The sequence below is a fragment of the Rhinoderma darwinii genome, chromosome 1, assembly GCF_050947455.1.
Source record: "Rhinoderma darwinii isolate aRhiDar2 chromosome 1, aRhiDar2.hap1, whole genome shotgun sequence".
NCBI classification, from domain to species: Eukaryota; Metazoa; Chordata; class Amphibia; order Anura; family Rhinodermatidae; genus Rhinoderma; species Rhinoderma darwinii.
The window spans coordinates 642787982-642793981 of NC_134687.1; the positions used below are offsets into that span (position 1 = coordinate 642787982).

At 41.7% G+C, this 6000-nt stretch overlaps 1 pseudogene; it reads right to left on the reverse strand.

Moving 5' to 3' along the window:
* The window catches only part of LOC142695368 (uncharacterized), a 204559-nt pseudogene that overhangs the window by 23211 nt on the left and 175348 nt on the right, over positions 1-6000 (reverse strand).

Genomic DNA, 6000 nt, shown 5'->3' on the forward strand with positions numbered 1-6000 from the left:
AACATCTTTAGCATATAAAACATCAAAATGGCTTCTAACCTGTGTGGTTTCTCTGATGAACCCTAAGGCTGGGTTCACACGACCTATTTTTAGACGTAAACGAGGCATATTATGCCTCGTTTTACGTCTAAAAATAGGGCTACAATACATCGGCAAACATCTGCCCATTCATTTGAATGGGTTTGCCAACGTACTGTGCAGGCAACCTGTCATTTACGCATTTACAGCTGTCAAACGACGACGCGTAAAAATACAGCCTCGTCAAAAGAAGTGCAGGACACTTCTTTCAGACGTAATTTGAGCCGTTCTTCATTGAAGTCAATGAAGTACAGCTCAAAATTTACAGCTGTCAAAATGCGAGGAGGAGCAATTATGTCTGAAATGAGGCAGATGTTTTCTCCTGAAAACAGTCTGTCATTTCAGACGTAAAAGCCTGCTACCGTGTGCACATACCCTAAGTGTGCCCTTAGTAGTAAAACATTTCCCACATTCTGAACATGAATACGGTTTCTCTCCTGTGTGACTTCTCTCGTGTTTAACAAGACTTGATTTTTGTATAAAACATTTCCCACATTCTGAACATGAGTACGGCTTCTACCCTTTGTGACTTCTCTCATGTTTAACAAGACTTGATTTATATGTAAAATATTTTTCACATTCTGAACATGAATATGGCTTCTCCCCTGTGTGACTTCTCTCTCATGTTTAACAAGATTTTTTTTTTGTGTAACATATTTCCCACATTCTAAACATGAATATGGCTGCTCCCCTGTGTGACTTCTCTCATGTATAGCAAGACGTGATTTCTCTGTAAAATATTTTCCACATTCTGAACATGAATATGGCTGCTCTACTGTGTGACTTCTCTCATGTATAGCAAGACGTGATTTCTCTGTAAAATATTTTCCACATTCTGAACATGAATATGGCTGCTCTCCTGTGTGACTTCTCTCATGTTTAACAAGACTTGATTTATACATAAAACATTTCCCACATTCTGAACATGAATATGGCTTCTCCCCTGTGCGACTTCTCTCATGTCTAACAAAACTTTATTTCTATGTAAAACATTTTTCACATTCTGAACATGAATATGGCTTCTCCCCTGTATGACTTCTCTCATGTCTAACAAGATGTGATTTTTGTGCAAAACATTTCTCACATTCTGAACATGAATACGGCTTCTCCCCGGTGTAAATTATTCTGTTTGTAAAAAGACCTGAGATTTTTGTGAACGGTTTACCACCTGTGGTTGCAATCTCTGATTGGTCAGGAGAAGGTTCCTCATTAGTGGAATTATATAACAGATCTGTACCATGAAGTCCTGGATGTCCATTAACCCCTTCCCGCAAAATCACGTACAGTTACGTCATGGGAGATGGACTGTTCCCGCATCTTGACGTAACTGTACGTCATGGAGATGAAGCTGGCTCAGGAGCTGAGCCAGCGACATCACCGCCGGGTGACAGCTGTATGTTACAGCTGGCACCCTGAGGTATCGGCCAGGACCTGAGCTAGCCTCCGATCCGACCGATTAACCCCTCACATGCTGCGTTGAATAGCGATCGCAGCATGTGAGGAGTTTATAGCCACCGGCGCCCCAGCAACGTGATCGCTGGGTTGCCGGTGGCTGCAAAGGCGATCGGAGGGCTAATGCTTACCTCCCGGTCCGCCAGCAACGGAATCCTCCTATGCCCCGTCGTCGGCGGGGCCCAGGAGGCTTCCGGTACCATCGGCAAGATGGCGCCGGCACAGCTTCCGGCTCAGAAGCTGAGCCGGCGTCATCAGCAGTGGGTGTCCGCTGTATGTTACAGCGGACTCCCCGATCTATCGCCAGGAACCGGAGCTAGCTCCGATTCCTGGCATTAACTCCTTCGATACAGCGATCCATTGTGATAGCTGCATCCTAGAGGTTTGTAGCAAATCGGCAGCCTTGCCACGCGATGGCAAGGCTGGCGACTGCTACCATGGCAACAGGAGCCCTAACAATGGACTCCTGTCTGCCATTACGTAAGCTGATTAGGCCCAGCCCAGAGGCGGAGCCTGATCGGCTTGCTGTCAGTGAACAACTGACAGTTCTAATACATTGCACTACATAGGTAGTGCAATGTATTAGAACATCAAACAAACTGTTGGACCTTCAAGTCCCCTAGTGGGACTAAAGAAAAGTGTCAAAAAAAGTGTCAAAAAAGTAAAAATAAAAGTTGTAAAAAATACAATAAAAGTTTCAAATAATAACACAAAACACAATCGCCCTTTTTCCCTTATCAAGTCATTTATTATTGAAAAAAATAATAAAGCCATACATATTTGGTATCGCTGCGACCGTAACGACCTGAACTATAAAAATATTATGTTATTTATTCCGCACAGTGAACGCCGTAAAAAAAATAACTAAAAAATACTGACATAATTGCTATTTTTTGGTCACTTTGTCTTCCAAAAATTGAAATAAAAAGTGATTAAAAAGTCGCATGTACCTAAAAATGGTATCTATAAAAACTATAACTCGTCTCGCTAAAAACAAGCCCTCATACAGCTCCGCCGACGAAAAATTGAAAACCGTTATGGCTCTCACAACTTGGCGACAGAAAAAATCCATTCTCTTTACAAAAGTTATTTTATTGTGCAAAAAGTTGTAAAACATAAAAAGTGCTATAAATTAGGTATCACCGGAATCGGACTGACCCGCAGAATAAAGGTAACATGTAATTTATAACACGTGGCGAACGCTGTATAAAAAGAACTAAAAAAATATGCCAGAATTGCTGTTTTTTGGTCACCTTGACCCAAAAAAAAAAGGATAACAAGTGATCAAAAAGTCACGTGTACCCCAAAATGGTACCAATAAAAACTACAGCTCATCCCGCAAAAAAAAACAGCCCTCATACCACTATGTCTATGAAAAAATAAAATTAGTCAAGGCACCAATAAGCCAGGAAATAAAAATATGCAGTTGTGCAGCCCGAGGGGAACATTTCTTCTGTTTCAAGTGGCGAATTATCAAGGCCCCTAAAATTAGGGATCCAGGAAGGGGAGGGCCCAAACATATCTGCTGGAAGCGTGGGTGCCCGTATTATACCAGGACAACACTTTCCAGCAAAATTCCCCAAACTTTAAAGGTGCCGAGTGCGGACCAAAAGGGGGATAAGTAAAGACCATTTATTAGTGCGACACCGGCCTGTGCAGAAAGGATTGTGTCACAGCATAACACACATCTATGGATTATTTTATTGTTTTTTTTTTACCCCACTATACCACCTGACTATGCCCCTTATATACTCCGCCCACCTTACATGTGCACCCACATTATAAATGGAAACACCAGTAAGACTCCAAACAAAACTACTACAAGCAAAATCCACGCTCCAAAAGCCAAATGGCTCTACCTCCCTTCTGAACCCTACAGTGTGCCCAAACAGCAGTTTACTTCCACATATATGGCATCGCCATACCCGGGAGAACCCTTTTAATAATTTTTGGGGTGTGTGTCTCCAGTGGCACAAGCTGGATATTGGCATATCTATTGAAAAACCATTTTCACTCTGCAACATCACGTGCACACCAATTTCTGCCAATCACCTGTGGGGTTAATATGCTCACTACACCCCTAGGTGAATACCTTGAGGGGTGTCGTTTCCAAAATGGGGTCACTTCTGGGGGGGGATCCACTGTTTTGGTCCCACAGGGACTTTGCAAATGTGACATAGCGCCCAGAAACCAATCCAGCAAAATCTGTACTCCAAAAGCCAAATGGCGCTCCTTCCCTTCTGTGCCCTACTCTGTGCCTAAACAGCAGTTTATGACCACATATGTGGTATTGTCATACACAGGAGAAGTTGCTTTACAAGTGTTGGGGTGCTCTTTTACATTTATTTGTTGAGAATATGAAACATTTTCAGCTAAAACTACGTCTTATTGAAGAAAAAGGATTTTTTTTATTTTCACTGCCCAATTCTAATAAAATCTATGAAACACCTGTGGGGTCAAAATGCTCACTACACCCCTAGATGAACTCCTCAAGGGGTGTAGTTTTGTGAATGGAATCACTTTTGGTGAGTTTCCACTGTACTGACACCTTAGGAGCTTTGCAAAAGTGACATGGTGTCAAGAAACCAATCCAGCAAAATCTGTGCTCCAAAAGCCAAATGGCACTCCTTCTCTTCTGATCCTTGCCGTGTGCCCAAACAGCAGTTTATGACCACAAATGGGGTATTGCCGTACTCCAGAGAAGTTGCTTTACAAATCTTGGGGTTCTTTTATTCCTTTATTTGTTGAGAAAATTAAAAATGTTGAGCTAAAGCTACGTCTTATTGGAAAAAAAGGATTTTTTTTATCTTCACTGCCCAATTCTAATAAAATCTATGAAACCCCTGTGGGTTCAAAATGCTCACTACACCCCTAGATGAATTCTTCAAGGGGTGTAGTTTCCTAAATGGAGTAACTTTTTTGATGTTTTCACTGTTTTGGTCCCTTAGGGGCTTTGCAAATGCGACGTGGTCTCCGCAAACCATTCCTGCTAAATTTGAGCTTCAAAAGCCAAATGGCGCTCTTTCCATTCTAACTCCTGCCCTGTGTCCAAAAAGCCGTTTATAACCACATGCGGGGTATTGTTTTACTCGGGAGAAATTGCTTTACAAACGTAGTGGTGCATTTTCTCCTTTTAGTCCTTGTGGAAATTAGAAAAAATTTGCTAAACCTACATTTTCTTTGAAAGAATGTAGATTTTCATTTTCACGGCCTACTTCCAATAATTTCTGCAAAGAACCTGCGGGGTCAAAATGCTCACTATACCCCTAGATAATTTCCTCAAGGGGTATAGTTTCCAAAATGGTGTCACTTTTGGGGGATTTCCACTGTTTTGGTGCTGCAAGAGCCTTTCAGATCCGACATGGAGCCTAAAATATTTTCTAATAAAAAGGAGGCCCCAAAATCCTCTAGGTGTTCCTTTGCTTCTGAGGCCGGAGCTTCAGTCCATTACCGCACTAGGGCCACATGTGGGATATTTCTAAAAACTGCAGAATCTGGGCAATAGATATTGAGTTGCATTTCTCTGGTAAAACTTTCTGTGTTACAAAAAAAATAGATGAAAAATGAATTTCTGCAAAAAAAAAAAGAAATTTGAACATTTCACATCTAGTTTGCCTTAATTCCTGTGAAACATCTAAAGGGTTAAGAAACTTTCTAAATGCTGTTTTGAATACTTTGAGGGGTGAAGTTTTTAAAATGGGGTGACTTATCGAGGGTTTCTAATATATAAGGCCCTAAAATCCACTTCACATCTGAACTGGCCCCTGTAAAAATAGCCTTTTGAAATTTTCTTGAAAATGTGAGAAATTGCTGCTAAAGTTCTAAGCCTTGTGACGTCATAGAAAAATAAAAGGATGTTCAAAAAACGATGCCAATCTAAAGTAGACATATGGGTGATGTTAATTAGCAACAATTTTGTGTGGTATTACCATCTGTCTTACAAGCTGATACATATAAATTTAGAAAAATGCAAATTTTTGCAATTTTTCGCTACATTTTGGTGTTTTTCACAATTTAATACTTAATGTATCGAGCAAATTTTGCCAATAACATAAAGTCCAATGTGTCACGAGAAAACAATCTCAGAATCGCTTGGATAGGTAAAAGCATTCCGGAGTTATTGCCACATAAAGTGAAACATGTCAGATTTGAAAAATTGGCTGTGTCCTGAAGGCCAAAACAGGCCTGTGTCCTTAAGGGGTTAACCCCTTCCCGCACCTTGACGTAACTGCACGTCGATGTGTGCAGTAAGTTTGCGCACCTTGACATGCAGTTACGTCTGTGCTTTGACAGTTAACCGCCGCGCGGTGCTACACCGCAGCGGCGGTTAACTGTGCAGGGTGTCTTCCCTGCATTCTCCGTTGCCGATCAGCAGCCCATCGCCGCTGATTTCGGCAGTTAACCCCTTAAGTGCGGCGCTCGATTTTGAACGCCACAATTAAGGTGTTTAGCGCCGATCGGCCAGCCCCC